Raw genomic sequence first — 26,492 nt, 5'->3', positions numbered from 1 at the left:
CACATGCATATATACTGCACATGCATGTGAAGTATATATGAAATCACACGCACAATGATACACATGAGATTTATTAATATAGATAAAACTAAAAATAAAGATTTAAAAATTTGCTGAATCAGCTGCAACTTCTTACAGTTACCACTTTTGCTCATTTTCTATAGATTTTCTTTGAACAAATACCAACATAATTTTGCCGAGTTTGCATAAACTCGAATTTCCTAATAATGCAAATTTTCAAAATAATATGCATTCTAATTTTTTTGGCAGTTTTATTTTTTGACATAATAATTCCTGTGTTTAAAAAAGCAATTAGATTATTGTCCTACTACTTTCCACTCATCCATGAATGTGTTTAAAAATGATGTGAGTGGCTTCATTTTGTGTTTATTGAACATGCAGTGTATTGATAGGATAAAATACCTAATTGAAGTGGATGCAACACTAAATATTTCAGATGCGGCAGTTTTTGTTGCAGTTTGTCTTTAAATTCTTTCTAAGCAATTACTTGCTGAGTTTTTCCACATCCAATAAATGTTTGTAAACATAATGTGAATTTCTCAGAACAAAGACATAATAATACCAGTATTTTTAGAGAAAAGTGGAATTTTTAAATATGAATGTTTTAAAAAGTTTCTTAATGGCTTCAATTCCAAGGTTATTTTGTGCTTACTAAACATACAGTATATTGGTGGGAAACAATAAACAAAGAGAAGACAACAACAAGTATCTCAGATGTGTCAGAATGTGATACACTTAAGACAGCCTCTTCTCATAACTCAGACTTTAGCAACAACCTTAATTTAATAAGTAAATGTAAAGATGCTTTCATTTTATCTTTCTCAAAAATGAACTTTCAAACAATTTTAGTAACAATTTAAAACAATTTTCTGTCACTAACAGTTGTTTTTAACGTTTGAAGTGATCTGATTGGTCACCTTGAACATCTTTATATTAATATTAACATATTAATATAAATAATCTATACTTATATATGTTGTATTAAAATGAATAATCTATACTAACAAATACCATATTAACATAAATCATTTATATTTATAAATATCATATTTATATAAATAATCTATACTAACAAATACCATGTTAATATATAAATGATATACACTAGGAATTCCCCTGTCATACAGCCCACGACCAAAGTAATAATGGAAAAAAGAAAGGGTAGTGCTGGTTGTTGAAAAAGTAGTTACAAAAGGTCAGAATTCTACAAAAGTACAATTCTTAAGTTAGATGTTGTAAGCTTCGCCTACAACATCTACTAAAGAATTCTCTGAACCAAATGAGTTGTTGTTATTATTCTGAGTAGCGTGTTGTTGAACATTAGCACTTGATGTTGATGGTTGCTGTGAGGACCTTCTATTTCTCCTCCTCCGTAATAATTGGGAGACACGTGGACGGCCAGTGCGACGACGTGGTGTTCTGGGCAGTTGTATGTCCATGGTAGTTGTCAAGTTGTTTTGAAATAAAATTCAAAAAGTCAATTATGCAAAACAAAAAGTTGTATAAAAATCAGACCTAATCTACTACTATCTCAAACCTATGTTTTACAACAACAAAATAAATATTAATTAAAGCTGTAGGCCTAACCTACCGTACGTAATTTAACTAACAACAGCCACGATGAAATATGTTTATTATATCTCTGAAATGAAATATTAAAAGTAAAATGGCAAGCTGCCATGTAGTATACACAGTTTGAAAGTTGTGTTGGAAAGTTGGTTGTGTTGAATGTAGAATGGTTTTGACAGCAATATGTAACAGAAAGCAAGCATTAGCATAAACGCGTCTGGAAGTTTTCAGCAAACTGGAGTAAAATAAAGAAATATTCTTGTCATAAAGAGGCATTGTAGTTTGGCCCTAGCTTGTAAATAAGATGTAAAGAAATCTGGCTCATTTTTTAGAAAATTTAATGAAACCTTTGGTAATTGGACAAAAAAATAGGCTGATAAACTGTGTACCATATTTTCGTACCTGTTAATCGGTCTACGCCTAAAACAGTGCGGGTTAACTAAAGAAACCTTCGGCAATTAGACAATGGAATCATTATATACTTGGATGTTGTAAGTTCTAACGATTATACTTATAGTTAAATATTATAATAATTTTTTTTATAAAATCAAACAATTATTTCGAATAATAAAATCGGCAAAAAATAAACGACAACTTTTCAGTACTTTTACGTTAATTACAGAAACCTTCGACAATTAGACAATGCTATAGACTGGTAAAATGTGCACGCATTTCTTGTGAAATGTGTTTGACTTGATAGTTCTACTATTTGTCGCACGGCCTTATTAGCGTTTCGTTGGCCGGTCTTAATTTTGATTAGAAAAAGCTTGTCAAGTTTTTATTGCGATTTTTGGCCAAATTAATCTGTCTATTTATGTATAACCTGATCAAATGGATTAGTTTTAGGGTATTGCGGTAACCTTTCAAAGACTTGGTAAGATATTTAAATAGATTTATATGTGTTTTGTATCATTATTATAATTAAACGACTTTACATAAAAATTGTTAAATTTGTTGATGAGATTTCCGCACAAGGGTTGTGATGGCCGTTAATGAATAATTTTCTTGAGTTGTGTGCACATGTGCATTTATCATAAATCTCCCAACCAATCGCTCCGCTCGCTTGTTCGTGGGAATATAATTTTCTTCTATCCTTTGTGACTGTGTTTTATGTTTGAGGTAATCTGATTGTCAAAATGTTTTGAGATCAAAATCAAAAAAACATGATCGTGGTAATGACCAGCCCAATGACAGTGAAATCAAGCGAAACTGCGGTTATAAAGTCTTGCCAAAAGAGTAGTTGCCAAAAAGCAGAATAAAAATGTGTAATGCTGCAACTTGAACTCAATAATCAATATTACCTGTCAGATCAATACTATCAGATCAATATTATCAAATAGATAACGACTATTGATGCCAATTCATGTTTTTTGATCGTTCTTTACAAAATGAACTTCTATAAAGCCTCTATTTGAATGGCGTGGCGCTCAGTTTTTTAATCCTTCCTATAGTGTCACTCAATTAAAATGACATTCAAATAGAAGTTAGCGTTGTATTTCTCAAATAGCTCATCTGAATTTTGAGAAGATAAATATAGCCCTTTTACAGGCGGAAGCAATGTCATCTATACTTTGCACTCTCTCTCGAGTAGAGGGACTTTAACTTTTTTGGGTGCAATTATCCTGCTACAACTATAACGATATGATGCAAAAAAAACCTGATTGGTCTGTGATGAGTTATAAAGTAATAACGCTATATGATCTTTTACAACATTAATTGTTCCAATTTCAACATTGTATAAATAGCGTTATGTAGCGCAACTTACGCAAAAGATGAAATACACAATGAGCTAAATAAAATTTTGGTAACGATGCATCTTAGGTCGGTACCACGCGCATAAAACGCATGCACGACGGACATACAAGGCGACACACAAACATTGTGGATACAACGCCGACAGGAGTAATAAACAATGCATGTGCCACAACGTGACGCTTTAACACAATAATATTACTATTATTGTGTAATAATAACAATAATAGTAGTAATACTATTAAAATATTATTAAAGATTCTATATATGTTTACAGTCTTTTAACAAAATACTTATGAATAGAGCCCTATTTATCTTACTCAACTGAAGACTTTAATACTGATGGACAGCTCATTTAAAGATGACATTAATAAACATGCATATCAATTTTATGTATCGATTTTCTCCATTTAAAAATATTTGACAAAAAGTCGGGTGTCTCTGAATTGATCAATCCTACACTCGCAGGTAAATAGCTGTATCTATTGCAAAGCCAGCTTTGCTTTACTTTTGTTAGCATTCACATCTACAAAATAAGTCAAAAATAGTTCTTTTTAGTTGGATGTTCAAAACGTAATGACCCTGACGTGACTTGAACACACAACCTTCTGATCTGGAGTCAGACGCAGTACCAATTGCACCACAAAGTCAACATACAGGTGATGAGCCAGATGACGGAATGAAATATATTCCACTTTTAGTCATAATAATAAAAACATAAAAGAACGGACTACACTTTGGTTAAGATAACGATAGAAATATAACGCTTGACTTAAGATACGCTTTTAATATAGCTGATAGTTGTGTCCAAATAGGTAAATGACTACAATAGGTCTGAACTCTTATACAAAATGTGAAAACAGGTACACGTTTGCAGATAGTGTTGAGTGATGTTTTGTGAACATAACTTTTCTGGCATCATAAACTAAAATATTAATGCTTGTTCATTAATTTATTTTCTCACATATAATTGCCATAGATGGACTTCATTTTGCTTACGGTTCAATTTGTTCTAAACAGCACTGTCTGGTGTAAATAAAGTTGATATCCAATTGTCTATTTATCTATACAAAATATAAAACTATCAATGATATTTGTTAGCATCTCTTAATACTCTCAAATATCCTTGAAGTACCTATGTGTCTGTATGTGGATATGGATACGTATGTGTATCCCTGAAGTATATATATATACCATTGATGTATGTATGGGTATGTATGTATATCCTTGATGTATGTATATGTATGCATATCCTTGATGTATTTATAGGTATGTATATCTTTGATGTATATGGATGTAAATCCTTAATGTCTTTGTGTAAGTGTATGCATATTGTTGATGAATCTATACACATGTATATGTAGCTTTAGTTTATAGTTGTAAATGTATGTATATGTGTGATGTATTTTTGTATAAGTATATAATGTATATCCTTGATGTATTTATGTATATGTACATCGGTATATTATTGATGATGATGAACAGATCTGGGATGTTTTGAATCTTCAAGAGTTCACATTAGTGAAGACTTCAGTAAAAACTATAGCTACAATTCAAACATAATCTGACACTCTTAAACTTCCTAAAATTAATTGTTAGATCTGTGTTTAATTCAAGCAAGTGGCTTTAAGGCTCTGTGCTTGACATTTTATCTCGTAACTTTGGTCTGTATAAATACTCTGGTTTTTTCCAATAATCTAATCAGAGCACAAGTTTAATTCGTTTTAATCTGTAGTTCCTCTAGATATTCTGTGTTTTGAACCAAGTACAAGCTTTATATGTGACCACATTGACTTGTAATTTTTACATTTATATTATATCCAAAGACATTGTTTTTAAAATAAGTACCCATTACATAACTTTATTTGCTAGATTTTCAAAGATATTATTTTATTGAAATTGTTCTCTCATAATTAAAGAAAAAACGGCGTATAGTGTACTTATAATTAGTGTCCCACTTATCTCACTTCAACTGAAGACTTTAATATTGATGGACATTTCGTTTCAAAATGACGTTCATAAACATGTATATCATTTTCATATATCGATTTTTACTGTTAAAACTACTTGACAACACGTCGGGTGTCTCTGAATTCACCAATCCTACACTCTCAGGTAATTAGCTGTATTTATTGCAAAGCCGGCTTTGCTTTACTTTGGTTTGTATTCTCATTTACGAAATAAGTCAAAATTAGTTCAATTTAGTTGGATGTCAAAAAATAATGACCCTGATGTGACTTGAACACGCAACCTTCTGATCTGGAGTCAGACGCGCTACCAATTGCGCCACAGAATCAAGATACAGGTGAATTAGCCAGATGATAGAACGAAATATATTCCACTTTTAGTCATAAAAATAAAAACACAAAAGAATGGACTACATTTGGGTTAAGATAAAGATAGAAATATAACACTTGACTTAAGAGATGCTTTTATTATAGCTGATAGTTGTGTCCAAATAGGTAAATGACTACTATTATAGGTGTGAACTCTTACACAAAATGTGAATAGAGCTACACGTTTGTAAAGAGCATTGAGTGAAGTTTTGTGAACATAAACTTTCAGGTATAATAAACTAAAATAACAATGATTATTCATCGCTTTATTTTCTCACATGTATGATTGCCATAGATGGACTTCATTTTGTTTATGGTTCAATTTGTTCTAAACAGCACTGTCTGGTGTAAATAAAGTTGATATCTAATTGTCTATCTATCTACACAAAATATAAACCTATCAATAATGTTCGTTAGCATCTCTTAATACTCTCAAATATCCTTGAAGTACCTATGTGTATGTATGTGTATATGGATACGTATGTGTATCCCTGAAGTATATATATATACCATTGATGTATGTATGGGTATGTATGTATATCCTTGATGTATGTATATGTATGCATATCGTTGATGTATTTATAGGTATGTATATCTTTGATGTATATGGATGTAAATCCTTAATGTCTTTGTGTAAGTGTATGCATATTGTTGATGAATCTATACACATGTATATGTAGCTTTAGTTTATAGTTGTAAATGTATGTATATGTGTGATGTATTTTTGTATAAGTATATAATGTATATCCTTGATGTATTTATGTATACGTACACCGGTATATTATTGATGATGATGAACAGATCTGGGATGTTTTGAATCTTCAAGAGTTCACATTAGTGAAGACTTCAGTAAAGACTATAGCTACAATTCAAACATAATCTGACACTCTTAAACTTCCTAAAATTAAATGTTGGATCTCTGTTTAATTCAAGCAAGTGGCTTTAAGGCTCTGTGCATGACATTTTATCTCGTAACTTTGGTCTGTATAAATACTCTGGTTTTTTCCAATAATCTAATCAGAGCACAAGTTTAATTCGTTTTAATCTGTAGTTCCTCTAGATATTCTGTGTTTTGAACAAAGTACAAGCTTTATATGTGACCACATTGACTTGTAATTTTTACATTTATATTATATTCAAAGACATTGTCTTTAAAATAAGTACCCATTACATAACTTTATTTGCTAGATTTTCAAAGATATTATTTTATTGAAATAGTTCTCTCATAATTAAAGATAAAACGGCGTATAGTGTACTTATAAATAGTGTCCTACTTAACTCACTTCAACTGAAGACTTTAATATTGATGGACATCTCGTTTCAAAATGACGTTCATAAACATGTATATCATTTTCATATATCGATTTTTACTGTTAAAACTACTTGACAACACGTCGGGTGTCTCTGAATTCACCAATCCTACACTCTCAGGTAATTAGCTGTATTTATTGCAAAGCCGGCTTTGCTTTACTTTGGTTTGTATTCTCATTTACGAAATAAGTCAAAATCTGTTCAATTTAGTTGGATGTCAAAAAATAATGACCCTGACGTGTCTTGAACACGCAACCTTCTGATCTGGAGTCAGACGCGCTACCAATTGCACCACAGAATCAAGATACAGGTGAATTAGCCAGATGACGGAACGAAATATATTCCACTTTTAGTCATAAAAATAAAAACACAAAAGAATGGACTACATTTGGGTTAAGATAAAGATAGAAATATAACACTTGACTTAAGAGATGCTTTTATTATAGCTGATATTTGTGTCCAAATAGGTAAATGACTACTATTATAGGTGTGAACTCTTACACAAAATGTGAATAGAGCTACACGTTTGTAGAGAGTGTTGAGTGAAGTTTTGTGAACATAAACTTTCAGGTATAATAAATTAAAATATTAATGATTATTCATCGCTTTGATTTCTCACATGTATGATTGCCATAGATGGACTTCACTTTGTCTATGGTTCAATTTGTTCTAAACAGCACTGTCTGGTGTAAATAAAGTTGATATCTAATTGTCTATCTATCTACACAAAATATAAACCTATCAATGATGTTCGTTAGCATCTCTTAATACTCTCAAATATCCTTGAAGTACCTATGTGTATGTATGTGTATATGGATATGTATGTGTATCCTTGAAGTATATATGTACACCATTGATGAATGTATGGGTATGTATGTATATCCCTGATGTATGTATATGTATGCATATCGTTGATGTATTTATAGGTATGTATATCTTTGATGTATATGGATGTAAATCCTTAATGTCTTTGTGTAAGTGTATGCATATTGTTGATGAATCTATACACATGTATATGTAGCTTTAGTTTATAGTTGTAAATGTATGTATATGTGTGATGTATTTTTGTATAAGTATATAATGTATATCCTTGATGTATTTATGTATATGTACATCGGTATATTATTGATGATGATGAACAGATCTGGGATGTTTTGAATCTTCAAGAGTTCACATTAGTGAAGACTTCAGTAAAGACTATAGCTACAATTCAAACATAATCTGACACTCTTAAACTTCCTAAAATTAAATGTTGGATCTCTGTTTAATTCAAGCAAGTAGCTTTAAGGCTCTGTGCATGACATTTTATCTCGTAACTTTGGTCTGTATAAATACTCTGGTTTTTTCCAATAATCTAATCAGAGCACAAGTTTAATTCGTTTTAATCTGTAGTTCCTCTAGATATTCTGTGTTTTGAACAAAGTACAAGCTTTTTATGTCACCACATTGACTTGTAATTTTTACATTTATATTTTATCCAAAGACATTGTCTTTAAAATAAGTACCCATTACATAACTTTATTTGCTAGATTTTCAAAGATATTATTTTATTGAAAGTTTTCTCTCATATTTTAAAAATCAAACAACATAGAGTGTACTTATAAATAGAGTCCTATTGATCTTACTTCAACTGAAGACTTTAATATTGATGAACATTTCGATTCAAAATGACGTTCATAAGCAAGCGTGTATATCATTTTCATATATCGAGTTTTACTGTTAAAACTACTTGACAACACGTCGGGTGTCTCTGAATTCACCAATCCTACACTCTCAGGTAATTAGCTGTACTTATTGCAAAGCCGGCTTTGCTTTACTTTGGTTTGTATTCTCATTTACGAAATAAGTCAAAATTAGTTCAATTTAGTTGGATGTCAAAAAATAATGACCCTGACGTGACTTGAACACGCAACCTTCTGATCTGGAGTCAGACGCGCTACCAATTGCGCCACAGAATCAAGATACAGGTGAATTAGCCAGATGACGGAACGAAATATATTCCACTTTTAGTCATAAAAATAAAAACACAAAAGAATGGACTACATTTGGGTTAAGATAAAAATAGAAATATAGCACATGACTTAAGAGATGCTTTTATTATAGCTGATATTTGTGTCAAAATAAGTAAATGACTACTATTATAGGTCTGAACTTTTACACAAAATGTGAATAGAGCTACACGTTTGTAGAGAGCATTGAGTGAAGTTTTGTGAACATAACTTTCAGGTATAATAAACTAAAATAACAATGATTATTCATCGCTTTATTTTCTCACATGTATGATTGCCATAGATGGACTTCATTTTGTTTATGGTTCAATTTGTTCTAAACAGCACTGTCTGGTGTAAATAAAGTTGATATCTAATTGTCTATCTATCTACACAAAATATAAACCTATCAATAATGTTCGTTAGCATCTCCTAATACTCTCAAATATCCTTGAAGTACCTATGTGTATGTATGTGTATATAGATATGTATGTGTATCCCTGAAGTATATATATATACCATTGATGTATGTATGGGTATGTATGTATATCCTTGATGTATGTATATGTTTGCATATCGTTGATGTATTTATAGGTATGTATATCTTTGATGTATATGGATGTAAATCCTTAATGTCTTTGTGTAAGTGTATGCATATTGTTGATGAATCTATACACATGTATATGTATCTTTAGTTTATAGTTGTAAATGTATGTATATGTGTGATGTATTTTTGTATAAGTATATAATGTATATCCTTGATGTATTTATGTATACGTACACCGGTATATTATTGATGATGATGAACAGATCTGGGATGTTTTGAATCTTCAAGAGTTCACATTAGTGAAGACTTCAGTAAAGACTATAGCTACAATTCAAACATAATCTGACACTCTTAAACTTCCTAAAATTAAATGTTGGATCTCTGTTTAATTCAAGCAAGTGGCTTTAAGGCTCTGTGCATGACATTTTATCTCGTAACTTTGGTCTGTATAAATACTCTGGTTTTTTCCAATAATCTAATCAGAGCACAAGTTTAATTCGTTTTAATCTGTAGTTCCTCTAGATAATCTGTGTTTTGAACAAAGTACAAGCTTTTTATGTGACCACATTGACTTGTAATTTTTACATTTATATTATATCCAAAGACATTGTCTTTAAAATAAGTACCCATTACATAACTTTATTTGCTAGAATTTCAAAGATATTATTTTATTGAAATAGTTCTCTCATAATTAAAGATAAAACGGCGTATAGTGTACTTATAAATAGTGTCCTACTTATCTCACTTCAACTGAAGACTTTAATATTGATGGACATCTCGTTTCAAAATGACGTTCATAAACATGTATATCATTTTCATATATCGATTTTTACTGTTAAAACTACTTGACAACACGTCGGGTGTCTCTGAATTCACCAATCCTACACTCTCAGGTAATTAGCTGTATTTATTGCAAAGCCGGCTTTGCTTTACTTTGGTTTGTATTCTCATTTACGAAATAAGTCAAAATCTGTTCAATTTAGTTGGATGTCAAAAAATAATGACCCTGATGTGACTTGAACATGCAACCTTCTGATCTGGAGTCAGACGCGCTACCAATTGCACCACAGAATCAAGATACAGGTGAATTAGCCAGATGACGGAACGAAATATATTCCACTTTTAGTCATAAAAATAAAAACACAAAAGAATGGACTACATTTGGGTTAAGATAAAGATAGAAATATAACACTTGACTTAAGAGATGCTTTTATTATAGCTGATATTTGTGTCCAAATAGGTAAATGACTACTATTATAGGTCTGAACTCTTATACAAAATGTGAATAGAGCTACACGTTTGTAGAGAGCATTGAGTGAAGTTTTGTGAACATAAACTTTCAGGTATAATAAATTAATATATTGATGATTATTCATCGCTTTATTTTCTCACATGTATGATTGCCATAGATGGACTTCATTTTGTTTATGGTTCAATTTGTTCTAAACAGCACTGTCTGGTGTAAATAAAGTTGATATCTAATTGTCTATCTATCTACACAAAATATAAACCTATCAATAATGTTCGTTAGCATCTCTTAATACTCTCAAATATCCTTGAAGTACCTATGTGTATGTATGTGTATATGGATACGTATGTGTATCCCTGAAGTATATATATATACCATTGATGTATGTATGGGTATGTATGTATATCCTTGATGTATGTATATGTATGCATATCGTTGATGTATTTATAGGTATGTATATCTTTGATGTATATGGATGTAAATCCTTAATGTCTTTGTGTAAGTGTATGCATATTGTTGATGAATCTATACACATGTATATGTAGCTTTAGTTTATATTGTGAAATGGATGTATATGTGTGATGTATTTTTGTATAAGTATATAATGTATATCCTTGATGTATTTATGTATATGTACATCGGTATATTATTGATGATGATGAACAGATCTGGGATGTTTTGAATCTTCAAGAGTTCACATTAGTGAAGACTTCAGTAAAAACTATAGCTACAATTCAAACATAATCTGACACTCTTAAACTTCCTAAAATTAAATGTTGGATCTCTGTTTAATTCAAGCAAGTGGCTTTAAGGCTCTGTGCATGACATTTTATCTCGTAACTTTGGTCTGTATAAATACTTTGGTTTTTTCCAATAATCTAATCAGAGCACAAGTTTAATTCGTTTTAATCTGTAGTTCCTCTAGATAATCTGTGTTTGGAACAAAGTACAAGCTTTTTATGTGACCACATTCACTTGTAATTTTTACATTTATATTATATCCAAAGACATTGTCTTTAAAATAAGTACCCATTACATAACTTTATTTGCTAGATTTTCAAAGATATTATTTTATTGAAAGTTTTCTCTCATATTTTAAAAATCAAACAACATAGAGTGTACTTATAAATAGAGTCCTATTGATCTTACTTCAACTGAAGACTTTAATATTGATGAACATTTCGTTTCAAAATGACGTTCATAAGCATGTATATCATTTTCATACATCGATTTTTACTGTTAAAACTACTTGACAACACGTCGGGTGTCTCTGAATTCACCAATCCTACACTCTCAGGTAATTAGCTGTATTTATTGCAAAGCCGGCTTTGCTTTACTTTGGTTTGTATTCTCATTTACGAAATAAGTCAATATTAGTTCAATTTAGTTGGATGTCAAAGAATAATGACCCTGACGTGACTTGAACACGCAACCTTCTGATCTGGACTCAGACGCGCTACCAATTGCGCCACAGAATCAAGATACAGGTGAATTAGCCAGATGACGGAACGAAATATATTCCACTTTTAGTCATAAAAATAAAAACACAAAAGAATGGACTACATTTGGGTTAAGATAAAGACAGAATTATAATACTTGACTTAAGAGATGCTTTTATTATAGCTGATATTTGTGTCCAAATAGGTAAATGACTACTATTATAGGTCTGAACTCTTATACAAAATGTGAATAGAGCTACACGTTTGTAGAGAGCATTGAGTGAAGATTTGTGAACATAAACTTTCAGGTATAATAATTTAAAATATTAATGATTATTCATCGCTTTGATTTCTCACATGTATGATTGCCATAGATGGACTTCACTTTGTTTATGGTTCAATTTGTTCTAAACAGCACTGTCTGGTGTAAATAAAGTTGATATCTAATTGTCTATCTATCTACACAAAATATAAACCTATCAATGATGTTCGTTAGCATCTCTTAATACTCTAAAATATCCTTGAAGTACCTATGTGTATGTATGTGTATATGGATATGTATGTGTATCCTTGAAGTATATATATACACCATTGATGAATGTATGGGTATGTATGTATATCCTTGATGTATGTATATGTATGCATATCGTTGATGTATTTATAGGTATGTATATCTTTGATGTATATGGATGTAAATCCTTAATGTCTTTGTGTAAGTGTATGCATATTGTTGATGAATCTATACACATGTATATGTAGCTTTAGTTTATATTTTGAAATGGATGTATATGTGTGATGTATTTTTGTATAAGTATATAATGTATATCCTTGATGTATTTATGTATATGTACATCGGTATATTATTGATGATGATGAACAGATCTGGGATGTTTTGAATCTTCAAGAGTTCACATTAGTGAAGACTTCAGTAAAGACTATAGCTACAATTCAAACATAATCTGACACTCTTAAACTTCCTAAAATTAAATGTTGGATCTCTGTTTAATTCAAGCAAGTGGCTTTAAGGCTCTGTGCATGACATTTTATCTCGTAACTTTGGTCTGTATAAATACTCTGGTTTTTTCCAATAATCTAATCAGAGCACAAGTTTAATTCGTTTTAATCTGTAGTTCCTCTAGATATTCTGTGTTTTGAACAAAGTACAAGCTTATTATGTCACCACATTGACTTGTAATTTTTACATTTATATTATATCCAAAGACATTGTTTTTAAAATAAGTACCCATTACATAACTTTATTTGCTAGATTTTCAAAGATATTATTTTATTGAAAGTTTTCTCTCATATTTTAAAAATCAAACAACATAGAGTGTACTTATAAATAGAGTCCTATTGATCTTACTTCAACTGAAGACTTTAATATTGATGGACATTTCGTTTCAAAATGACGTTCATAAACATGTATATCATTTTCATATATCGATTTTTACTGTTAAAACTACTTGACAACACGTCGGGTGTCTCTGAATTCACCAATCCTACACCCTCAGGTAATTAGCTGTATCTATTGCAAACCCAGCTTTGCTTTACTTTAGTTTGTATTCTCATTTACGAAATAAGTCAAAATTAGTTCAATTTAGTTGGATGTCAAAAAATAATGACCCTGAAGTGACTTGAACGCGCAACCTTCTGATCTGGAGTCAGACGCACTACCAATTGCGCCACAGAATCAAGATACAGGTGAATTAGCCAGATGACGGAACGAAATATATTCCACTTTTAGTCATAAAAATAAAAACACAAAAGAATGGACTACATTTGGGTTAAGATAAAAATAGAAATATAGCACATGACTTAAGAGATGCTTTTATTATAGCTGATATTTGTGTCAAAATAAGTAAAGGACTACTATTATAGGTCTGAACTCTTACACAAAATGTGAATAGAGCTACACGTTTGTAGAGAGCATTGAGTGAAGTTTTGTGAACATAACTTTCAGGTATAATAAACTAAAACAACAATGATTATTCATCGCTTTATTTTCTCACATGTATGATTGCCATAGATGGACTTCATTTTATTTACGGTTCAATTTGTTCTAAACAGCACTGTCTGGTGTAAATAAAGTTGATATCTAATTGTCTATCTATCTACACAAAATATAAACCTATCAATAATGTTCGTTAGCATCTCTTAATACTCTCAAATATCCTTTAAGTACCTATGTGTATGTATGTGTATATGGATACGTATGTGTATCCCTGAAGTATATATATATACCATTGATGTATGTATGGGTATGTATGTATATCCTTGATGTATGTATATGTATGCATATCGTTGATGTATTTATAGGTATGTATATCTTTGATGTATATGGATGTAAATCCTTAATGTCTTTGTGTAAGTGTATGCATATTGTTGATGAATCTATACACATGTATATGTAGCTTTAGTTTACATTTTGAAATGGATGTATATGTGTGATGTATTTTTGTATAAGTATATAATGTATATCCTTGATGTATTTATGTATATGTACATCGGTATATTATTGATGATGATGAACAGATCTGGGATGTTTTGAATCTTCAAGAGTTCACATTAGTGAAGACTTCAGTAAAAACTATAGCTACAATTCAAACATATTCTGACACTCTTAAACTTCCTAAAATTAAATGTTGGATCTCTGTTTAATTCAAGCAAGTAGCTTTAAGGCTCTGTGCATGACATTTTATCTCGTAACTTTGGTCTGTATAAATACTCTGGTTTTTTCCAATAATCTAATCAGAGCAGAAGTTTAATTCATTTTAATCTGTAGTTCCTCTAGATATTCTGTGTTTTGAACAAAGTACAAGCTTTTTATGTGACCACATTGACTTGTAATTTTTACATTTATATTATATCCAAAGACATTGTCTTTAAAATAAGTACCCATTACATAACTTTATTTGCTAGATTTTCAAAGATATTATTTTATTGAAAGTTTTCTCTCATAATTAAAGATAAAACGGCGTATAGTGTACTTATAAATAGTGTCCTACTTATCTCACTTCAACTGAAGACTTTAATATTGATGGACATCTCGTTTCAAAATGACGTTCATAAACATGTATATCATTTTCATATATCGATTTTTACTGTTAAAACTACTTGACAACACGTCGGGTGTCTCTGAATTCACCAATCCTACACTCTCAGGTAATTAGCTGTATTTATTGCAAAGCCGGCTTTGCTTTACTTTGGTTTGTATTCTCATTTACGAAATAAGTCAAAATCTGTTCAATTTAGTTGGATGTCAAAGAATAATGACCCTGACGTGACTTGAACACGCAACCTTCTGATCTGGAGTCAGACGCGCTACCAATTGCGCCACAGAATCAAGATACAGGTGAATTAGCCAGATGACGGAACGAAATATATTCCACTTTTAGTCATAAAAATAAAAACACAAAAGAATGGACTACATTTGGGTTAAGATAAAGACAGAATTATAATACTTGACTTAAGAGATGCTTTTATTATAGCTGATATTTGTGTCCAAATAGGTAAATGACTACTATTATAGGTCTGAACTCTTATACAAAATGTGAATAGAGCTACACGTTTGTAGAGAGCATTGAGTGAAGATTTGTGAACATAAACTTTCAGGTATAATAATTTAAAATATTAATGATTATTCATCGCTTTGATTTCTCACATGTATGATTGCCATAGATGGACTTCACTTTGTTTATGGTTCAATTTGTTCTAAACAGCACTGTCTGGTGTAAATAAAGTTGATATCTAATTGTCTATCTATCTACACAAAATATAAACCTATCAATGATGTTCGTTAGCATCTCTTAATACTCTAAAATATCCTTGAAGTACCTATGTGTATGTATGTGTATATGGATATGTATGTGTATCCTTGAAGTATATATATACACCATTGATGAATGTATGGGTATGTATGTATATCCTTGATGTATGTATATGTATGCATATCGTTGATGTATTTATAGGTATGTATATCTTTGATGTATATGGATGTAAATCCTTAATGTCTTTGTGTAAGTGTATGCATATTGTTGATGAATCTATACACATGTATATGTAGCTTTAGTTTATATTTTGAAATGGATGTATATGTGTGATGTATTTTTGTATAAGTATATAATGTATATCCTTGATGTATTTATGTATATGTACATCGGTATATTATTGATGATGATGAACAGATCTGGGATGTTTTGAATCTTCAAGAGTTCACATTAGTGAAGACTTCAGTAAAGACTATAGCTACAATTCAAACATAATCTGACACTCTTAAACTTCCTAAAATTAAATGTTGGATCTCTGTTTAATTCAAGCAAGTGGCTTTAAGGCTCTGTGCATGACATTTTATCTCGTAACTTTGGTCTGTATAAATACTCTGGTTTTTTCCAATAATCTAATCAGAGCACAAGTTTAATTCGTTTTAATCTGTAGTTCCTCTAGATATTCTGTGTTTTGAACAAAGTACAAGCTTATTATGTCACCACATTGACTTGTAATTTTTACATTTATATTATATCCAAAGACATAGTTTTTAAAATAAGTACCCATTACATAACTTTATTTGCTAGATTTTCAAAGATATTATTTTATTGAAAGTTTTCTCTCATATTTTAAAAATCAAACAACATAGAGTGTACTTATAAATAGAGTCCTATTGATCTTACTTCAACTGAAGACTTTAATATTGATGGACATTTCGTTTCAAAATGACGTTCATAAACATGTATATCATTTTCATATATCGATTTTTACTGTTAAAACTACTTGACAACACGTCGGGTGTCTCTGAATTCACCAATCCTACACCCTCAGGTAATTAGCTGTATCTATTGCAAACCCAGCTTTGCTTTACTTTAGTTTGTATTCTCATTTACGAAATAAGTCAAAATTAGTTCAATTTAGTTGGATGTCAAAAAATAATGACCCTGAAGTGACTTGAACGCGCAACCTTCTGATCTGGAGTCAGACGCACTACCAATTGCGCCACAGAATCAAGATACAGGTGAATTAGCCAGATGACGGAACGAAATATATTCCACTTTTAGTCATAAAAATAAAAACACAAAAGAATGGACTACATTTGGGTTAAGATAAAAATAGAAATATAGCACATGACTTAAGAGATGCTTTTATTATAGCTGATATTTGTGTCAAAATAAGTAAAGGACTACTATTATAGGTCTGAACTCTTACACAAAATGTGAATAGAGCTACACGTTTGTAGAGAGCATTGAGTGAAGTTTTGTGAACATAACTTTCAGGTATAATAAACTAAAACAACAATGATTATTCATCGCTTTATTTTCTCACATGTATGATTGCCATAGATGGACTTCATTTTATTTACGGTTCAATTTGTTCTAAACAGCACTGTCTGGTGTAAATAAAGTTGATATCTAATTGTCTATCTATCTACACAAAATATAAACCTATCAATAATGTTCGTTAGCATCTCTTAATACTCTCAAATATCCTTGAAGTACCTATGTGTATGTATGTGTATATGGATACGTATGTGTATCCCTGAAGTATATATATATACCATTGATGTATGTATGGGTATGTATGTATATCCTTGATGTATGTATATGTATGCATATCGTTGATGTATTTATAGGTATGTATATCTTTGATGTATATGGATGTAAATCCTTAATGTCTTTGTGTAAGTGTATGCATATTGTTGATGAATCTATACACATGTATATGTAGCTTTAGTTTATATTGTGAAATGGATGTATATGTGTGATGTATTTTTGTATAAGTATATAATGTATATCCTTGATGTATTTATGTATATGTACATCGGTATATTATTGATGATGATGAACAGATCTGGGATGTTTTAAATCTTCAAGAGTTCACATTAGTGAAGACTTCAGTAAAAACTATAGCTACAATTCAAACATAATCTGACACTCTTAAACTTCCTAAAATTAAATGTTGGATCTCTGTTTAATTCAAGCAAGTGGCTTTAAGGCTCTGTGCATGACATTTTATCTCGTAACTTTGGTCTGTATAAATACTTTGGTTTTTTCCAATAATCTAATCAGAGCACAAGTTTAATTCGTTTTAATCTGTAGTTCCTCTAGATAATCTGTGTTTGGAACAAAGTACAAGCTTTTTATGTGACCACATTGACTTGTAATTTTTACATTTATATTATATTCAAAGACATTGTCTTTAAAATAAGTACCCATTACATAACTTTATTTGCTAGATTTTCAAAGATATTATTTTATTGAAAGTTTTCTCTCATATTTTAAAAATCAAACAACATAGAGTGTACTTATAAATAGAGTCCTATTGATCTTACTTCAACTGAAGACTTTAATATTGATGAACATTTCGTTTCAAAATGACGTTCATAAGCATGTATATCATTTTCATATATCGATTTTTACTGTTAAAACTACTTGACAACACGTCGGGTGTCTCTGAATTCACCAATCCTACACTCTCAGGTAATTAGCTGTATTTATTGCAAAGCCGGCTTTGCTTTACTTTGGTTTGTATTCTCATTTACGAAATAAGTCAATATTAGTTCAATTTAGTTGGATGTCAAAGAATAATGACCATGACGTGACTTGAACACGCAACCTTCTGATCTGGAGTCAGACGCACTACCAATTGCGCCACAGAATCAAGATACAGGTGAATTAGCCAGATGACGGAACGAAATATATTCCACTTTTAGTCATAAAAATAAAAACACAAAAGAATGGACTACATTTGGGTTAAGATAAAGACAGAATTATAATACTTGACTTAAGAGATGCTTTTATTATAGCTGATATTTGTGTCAAAATAAGTAAAGGACTACTATTATAGGTCTGAACTCTTACACAAAATGTGAATAGAGCTACACGTTTGTAGAGAGCATTGAGTGAAGTTTTGTGAACATAACTTTCAGGTATAATAAACTAAAACAACAATGATTATTCATCGCTTTATTTTCTCACATGTATGATTGCCATAGATGGACTTCATTTTATTTACGGTTCAATTTGTTCTAAACAGCACTGTCTGGTGTAAATAAAGTTGATATCTAATTGTCTATCTATCTACACAAAATATAAACCTATCAATAATGTTCGTTAGCATCTCTTAATACTCTCAAATATCCTTGAAGTACCTATGTGTATGTATGTGTATATGGATACGTATGTGTATCCCTGAAGTATATATATATACCATTGATGTATGTATGGGTATGTATGTATATCCTTGATGTATGTATATGTATGCATATCGTTGATGTATTTATAGGTATGTATATCTTTGATGTATATGGATGTAAATCCTTAATGTCTTTGTGTAAGTGTATGCATATTGTTGATGAATCTATACACATGTATATGTAGCTTTAGTTTATATTGTGAAATGGATGTATATGTGTGATGTATTTTTGTATAAGTATATAATGTATATCCTTGATGTATTTATGTATATGTACATCGGTATATTATTGATGATGATGAACAGATCTGGGATGTTTTAAATCTTCAAGAGTTCACATTAGTGAAGACTTCAGTAAAAACTATAGCTACAATTCAAACATAATCTGACACTCTTAAACTTCTTAAAATTAAATGTTGGATCTCTGTTTAATTCAAGCAAGTGGCTTTAAGGCTCTGTGCATGACATTTTATCTCGTAACTTTGGTCTGTATAAATACTTTGGTTTTTTCCAATAATCTAATCAGAGCACAAGTTTAATTCGTTTTAATCTGTAGTTCCTCTAGATAATCTGTGTTTGGAACAAAGTACAAGCTTTTTATGTGACCACATTGACTTGTAATTTTTACATTTATATTATATTCAAAGACATTGTCTTTAAAATAAGTACCCATTACATAACTTTATTTGCTAGATTTTCAAAGATATTATTTTATTGAAAGTTTTCTCTCATATTTTAAAAATCAAACAACATAGAGTGTACTTATAAATAGAGTCCTATTGATCTTACTTCAACTGAAGACTTTAATATTGATGAACATTTCGTTTCAAAATGACGTTCATAAGCATGTATATCATTTTCATATATCGATTTTTACTGTTAAAACTACTTGACAACACGTCGGGTGTCTCTGAATTCACCAATCCTACACTCTCAGGTAATTAGCTGTATTTATTGCAAAGCCGGCTTTGCTTTACTTTGGTTTGTATTCTCATTTACGAAATAAGTCAATATTAGTTCAATTTAGTTGGATGTCAAAGAATAATGACCCTGACGTGACTTGAACACGCAACCTTCTGATCTGGAGTCAGACGCACTACCAATTGCGCCACAGAATCAAGATACAGGTGAATTAGCCAGATGACGGAACGAAATATATTCCACTTTTAGTCATAAAAATAAAAACACAAAAGAATGGACTACATTTGGGTTAAGATAAAGACAGAATTATAATACTTGACTTAAGAGATGCTTTTATTATAGCTGATATTTGTGTCCAAATAGGTAAATGACTACTATTATAGGTCTGAACTCTTATACAAAATGTGAATAGAGCTACACGTTTGTAGAGAGCATTGAGTGAAGTTTTGTGAACATAAACTTTCAGGTATAATAATTTAAAATATTAATGATTATTCATCGCTTTGATTTCTCACATGTATGATTGCCATAGATGGACTTCACTTTGTCTATGGTTCAATTTGTTCTAAACAGCACTGTCTGGTGTAAATAAAGTTGATATCTAATTGTCTATCTATCTACACAAAATATAAACCTATCAATGATGTTCGTTAGCATCTCTTAATACTCTAAAATATCTTTGAAGTACCTATGTGTATGTATGTGTATATGGATATGTATGTGTATCCTTGAAGTATATATATACACCATTGATGAATGTATGGGTATGTATGTATATCCTTGATGTATGTATATGTATGCATATCGTTGATGTATTTATAGGTATGTATATCTTTGATGTATATGGATGTAAATCCTTAATGTCTTTGTGTAAGTGTATGCATATTGTTGATGAATCTATACACATGTATATGTAGCTTTAGTTTATATTTTGAAATGGATGTATATGTGTGATGTATTTTTGTATAAGTATATAATGTATATCCTTGATGTATTTATGTATATGTACATCGGTATATTATTGATGATGATGAACAGATCTGGGATGTTTTGAATCTTCAAGAGTTCACATTAGTGAAGACTTCAGTAAAAACTATAGCTACAATTCAAACATATTCTGACACTCTTAAACTTCCTAAAATTAAATGTTGGATCTCTGTTTAATTCAAGCAAGTAGCTTTAAGGCTCTGTGCATGACATTTTATCTCGTAACTTTGGTCTGTATAAATACTCTGGTTTTTTCCAATAATCTAATCAGAGCACAAGTTTAATTCGTTTTAATCTGTAGTTCCTCTAGATATTCTGTGTTTTGAACAAAGTACAAGCTTTTTATGTCACCACATTGACTTGTAATTTTTACATTTATATTTTATCCAAAGACATTGTATTTAAAATAAGTACCCATTACATAACTTTATTTGCTAGATTTTCAAAGATATTATTTTATTGAAAGTTTTCTCTCATATTTTAAAAATCAAACAACATAGAGTGTACTTATAAATAGAGTCCTATTGATCTTACTTCAACTGAAGACTTTAATATTGATGAACATTTCGATTCAAAATGACGTTCATAAGCAAGCGTGTATATCATTTTCATATATCGAGTTTTACTGTTAAAACTACTTGACAACACGTCGGGTGTCTCTGAATTCACCAATCCTACACTCTCAGGTAATTAGCTGTACTTATTGCAAAGCCGGCTTTGCTTTACTTTGGTTTGTATTCTCATTTACGAAATAAGTCAAAATTAGTTCAATTTAGTTGGATGTCAAAAAATAATGACCCTGACGTGACTTGAACACGCAACCTTCGATCTGGAGTCAGACGCGCTACCAATTGCGCCACAGAATCAAGATGCAGGTGAATTAGCCAGATGACGGAACGAAATATATTCCACTTTTAGTCATAAAAATAAAAACACAAAAGAATGGACTACATTTGGGTTAAGATAAAAATAGAAATATAGCACATGACTTAAGAGATGCTTTTATTATAGCTGATATTTGTGTCAAAATAAGTAAATGACTACTATTATAGGTGTGAACTTTTACACAAAATGTGAATAGAGCTACACGTTTGTAGAGAGCATTGAGTGAAGTTTTGTGAACATAACTTTCAGGTATAATAAACTAAAATAACAATGATTATTCATCGCTTTATTTTCTCACATGTATGATTGCCATAGATGGACTTCATTTTGTTTATGGTTCAATTTGTTCTAAACAGCACTGTCTGGTGTAAATAAAGTTGATATCTAATTGTCTATCTATCTACACAAAATATAAACCTATCAATAATGTTCGTTAGCATCTCTTAATACTCTCAAATATCCTTGAAGTACCTATGTGTATGTATGTGTATATGGATACGTATGTGTATCTCTGAAGTATATATATACCATTGATGTATGTATGGGTATGTATGTATATCCTTGATGTATGTATATGTATGCATATCGTTGATGTATTTATAGGTATGTATATCTTTGATGTATATGGATGTAAATCCTTAATGTCTTTGTGTAAGTGTATGCATATTGTTGATGAATCTATACACATGTATATGTAGCTTTAGTTTATATTGTGAAATGGATGTATATGTGTGATGTATTTTTGTATAAGTATATAATGTATATCCTTGATGTATTTATGTATATGTACATCGGTATATTATTGATGATGATGAACAGATCTGGGATGTTTTGAATCTTCAAGAGTTCACATTAGTGAAGACTTCAGTAAAAACTATAGCTACAATTCAAACATAATCTGACACTCTTAAACTTCCTAAAATTAAATGTTGGATCTCTGTTTAATTCAAGCAAGTGGCTTTAAGGCTCTGTGCATGACATTTTATCTCGTAACTTTGGTCTGTATAAATACTCTGGTTTTTTCCAATAATCTAATCAGAGCAGAAGTTTAATTCATTTTAATCTGTAGTTCCTCTAGATAATCTGTGTTTTGAACAAAGTACAAGCTTTTTATGTGACCACATTGACTTGTAATTTTTACATTTATATTATATCCAAAGACATTGTCTTTAAAATAAGTACCCATTACATAACTTTATTTGCTAGATTTTCAAAGATATTATTTTATTGAAAGTTTTCTCTCATAATTAAAGATAAAACGGCGTATAGTGTACTTATAAATAGTGTCCTACTTATCTCACTTCAACTGAAGACTTTAATATTGATGGACATCTCGTTTCAAAATGACGTTCACAAACATGTATATCATTTTCATATATCGATTTTTACTGTTAAAACTACTTGACAACACGTCGGGTGTCTCTGAATTCACCAATCCTACACTCTCAGGTAATTAGCTGTATTTATTGCAAAGCCGGCTTTGCTTTACTTTGGTTTGTATTCTCATTTACGAAATAAGTCAATATTAGTTCAATTTAGTTGGATGTCAAAGAATAATGACCCTGACGTGACTTGAACACGCAACCTTCTGATCTGGAGTCAGACGCGCTACCAATTGCGCCACAGAATCAAGATACAGGTGAATTAGCCAGATGACGGAACGAAATATATTCCACTTTTAGTCATAAAAATAAAAACACAAAAGAATGGACTACATTTGGGTTAAGATAAAGACAGAATTATAATACTTGACTTAAGAGATGCTTTTATTATAGCTGATATTTGTGTCCAAATAGGTAAATGACTACTATTATAGGTCTGAACTCTTATACAAAATGTGAATAGAGCTACACGTTTGTAGAGAGCATTGAGTGAAGATTTGTGAACATGAACTTTCAGGTATAATAATTTAAAATATTAATGATTATTCATCGCTTTATTTTCTCACATGTATGATTGCCATAGATGGACTTCATTTTGTTTATGGTTCAATTTGTTCTAAACAGCACTGTCTGGTGTAAATAAAGTTGATATCTAATTGTCTATCTATCTACACAAAATATAAACCTATCAATGATGTTCGTTAGCATCTCTTAATACTCTCAAATATCCTTTAAGTACCTATGTGTATGTATGTGTATATGGATACGTATGTGTATCCCTGAAGTATATATATATACCATTGATGTATGTATGGGTATGTATGTATATCCTTGATGTATGTATATGTATGCATATCGTTGATGTATTTATAGGTATGTATATCTGTGATGTATATGGATGTAAATCCTTAATGTCTTTGTGTAAGTGTATGCATATTGTTGATGAATCTATACACATGTATATGTAGCTTTAGTTTATAGTTGTAAATGTATGTATATGTGTGATGTATTTTTGTATAAGTATATAATGTATATCCTTGATGTATTTATGTATATGTACATCGGTATATTATTGATGATGATGAACAGATCTGGGATGTTTTGAATCTTCAAGAGTTCACATTAAGGAATACTTTAGTAAAGACTATAGCTACAATTCAACCGTAATCTGACACTCTTAAACTTCCTAAAATTAAATGTTGGCTCGCTGTTTAATTCAAGCAAGTGGCTTTAAAGCTCTGTGCTTGACATTTTATCTCGTAACTTTGGTCTGTATAAATACTCTGGTTTTTTCCAATAATCTAATCAGAGCACAAGTTTAATTCGTTTTAATCTGTAGTTCCTCTAGATAATCTGTGTTTGGAACAAAGTACAAGCTTTTTATTTGACCACATTGACTTGTAATTTTTACATTTATATTATATCCAAAGACATTGTCTTTAAAATAAGTACCCATTACATAACTTTATTTGCTAGATTTTCAAAGATATTATTTTATTGAAAGTTTTCTCTCATATTTTAAAAATCAAACAACATAGAGTGTACTTATAAATAGAGTCCTATTGATCTTACTTCAACTGAAGACTTTAATATTGATGAACATTTCGTTTCAAAATGACGTTCATAAGCATGTATATCATTTTCATATATCGATTTTTACTGTTAAAACTACTTGACAACACGTCGGGTGTCTCTGAATTCACCAATCCTACACTCTCAGGTAATTAGCTGTATTTATTGCAAAGCCGGCTTTGCTTTACTTTGGTTTGTATTCTCATTTACGAAATAAGTCAAAATTAGTTCAATTTAGTTGGATGTCAAAAAATAATGACCCTGACGTGACTTGAACACGCAACCTTCTGATCTGGAGTCAGACGCACTACCAATTGCGCCACAGAATCAAGATACAGGTGAATTAGCCAGATGACGGAACGAAATATATTCCACTTTTAGTCATAAAAATAAAAACACAAAAGAATGGACTACATTTGGGTTAAGATAAAGACAGAATTATAATACTTGACTTAAGAGATGCTTTTATTATAGCTGATATTTGTGTCCAAATAGGTAAATGACTACTATTATAGGTCTGAACTCTTATACAAAATGTGAATAGAGCTACACGTTTGTAGAGAGCATTGAGTGAAGTTTTGTGAACATAAACTTTCAGGTATAATAATTTAAAATATTAATGATTATTCATCGCTTTGATTTCTCACATGTATGATTGCCATAGATGGACTTCATTTTGTTTATGGTTCAATTTGTTCTAAACAGCACTGTCTGGTGTAAATAAAGTTGATATCTAATTGTCTATCTATCTACACAAAATATAAACCTATCAATGATGTTCGTTAGCATCTCTTAATACTCTCAAATATCCTTGAAGTACCTATGTGTATGTATGTTTATATGGATATGTATGTGTATCCTTAAAGTATATATGTACACCATTGATGAATGTATGGGTATGTATGTATATCCTTGATGTATGTATATGTATGCATATCGTTGATGTATTTATAGGTATGTATATCTTTGATGTATATGGATGTAAATCCTTAATGTCTTTGTGTAAGTGTATGCATATTGTTGATGAATCTATACACATGTATATGTAGCTTTAGTTTATAGTTGTAAATGTATGTATATGTGTGATGTATTTTTGTATAAGTATATAATGTATATCCTTGATGTATTTATGTATATGTACATCGGTATATTATTGATGATGATGAACAGATCTGGGATGTTTTGAATCTTCAAGAGTTCACATTAGTGAAGACTTCAGTAAAAACTATAGCTACAATTCAAACATAATCTGACACTCTTAAACTTCCTAAAATTAAATGTTGGATCTCTGTTTAATTCAAGCAAGTGGCTTTAAAGCTCTGTGCATGACATTTTATCTCGTAACTTTGGT

At 30.5% G+C, this 26,492-nt stretch overlaps 9 non-coding genes across 9 annotated transcripts; all 9 read right to left on the bottom strand.

Moving 5' to 3' along the window:
* Nucleotides 1-5,565: 5,565 nt before the first annotated feature.
* Trnaw-cca (transfer RNA tryptophan (anticodon CCA)) lies at nucleotides 5,566-5,638 on the bottom strand. The gene has a single exon. It is a non-coding gene; the product is annotated as a tRNA-Trp (tRNA).
* A 1,579-nt stretch (nucleotides 5,639-7,217) lies between these two features.
* On the bottom strand, nucleotides 7,218-7,290 carry Trnaw-cca (transfer RNA tryptophan (anticodon CCA)). The gene has a single exon. It is a non-coding gene; the product is annotated as a tRNA-Trp (tRNA).
* Nucleotides 7,291-8,874: 1,584 nt separating this feature from the next.
* On the bottom strand, nucleotides 8,875-8,947 carry Trnaw-cca (transfer RNA tryptophan (anticodon CCA)). The gene has a single exon. It is a non-coding gene; the product is annotated as a tRNA-Trp (tRNA).
* A 3,231-nt stretch (nucleotides 8,948-12,178) lies between these two features.
* Trnaw-cca (transfer RNA tryptophan (anticodon CCA)) lies at nucleotides 12,179-12,251 on the bottom strand. Its single transcript has one exon. It is a non-coding gene; the product is annotated as a tRNA-Trp (tRNA).
* Nucleotides 12,252-15,482: 3,231 nt separating this feature from the next.
* Nucleotides 15,483-15,555, bottom strand: Trnaw-cca (transfer RNA tryptophan (anticodon CCA)). Its single transcript has one exon. It is a non-coding gene; the product is annotated as a tRNA-Trp (tRNA).
* A 3,232-nt stretch (nucleotides 15,556-18,787) lies between these two features.
* Nucleotides 18,788-18,860, bottom strand: Trnaw-cca (transfer RNA tryptophan (anticodon CCA)). Its single transcript has one exon. It is a non-coding gene; the product is annotated as a tRNA-Trp (tRNA).
* A 1,579-nt stretch (nucleotides 18,861-20,439) lies between these two features.
* Nucleotides 20,440-20,512, bottom strand: Trnaw-cca (transfer RNA tryptophan (anticodon CCA)). The gene has a single exon. It is a non-coding gene; the product is annotated as a tRNA-Trp (tRNA).
* Nucleotides 20,513-23,744: 3,232 nt separating this feature from the next.
* On the bottom strand, nucleotides 23,745-23,817 carry Trnaw-cca (transfer RNA tryptophan (anticodon CCA)). Its single transcript has one exon. It is a non-coding gene; the product is annotated as a tRNA-Trp (tRNA).
* Nucleotides 23,818-25,397: 1,580 nt separating this feature from the next.
* Nucleotides 25,398-25,470, bottom strand: Trnaw-cca (transfer RNA tryptophan (anticodon CCA)). The gene has a single exon. It is a non-coding gene; the product is annotated as a tRNA-Trp (tRNA).
* Between the last annotated feature and the right edge of the window lie 1,022 nt (nucleotides 25,471-26,492).

This window comes from Watersipora subatra, chromosome 6 (genome assembly GCF_963576615.1).
Source record: "Watersipora subatra chromosome 6, tzWatSuba1.1, whole genome shotgun sequence".
In the NCBI taxonomy this organism is placed as follows: Eukaryota; Metazoa; Bryozoa; class Gymnolaemata; order Cheilostomatida; family Watersiporidae; genus Watersipora; species Watersipora subatra.
The sequence above is the reverse complement of the archived record's forward strand: the minus strand, read 5'-3'. Positions and strand labels throughout refer to the sequence as shown.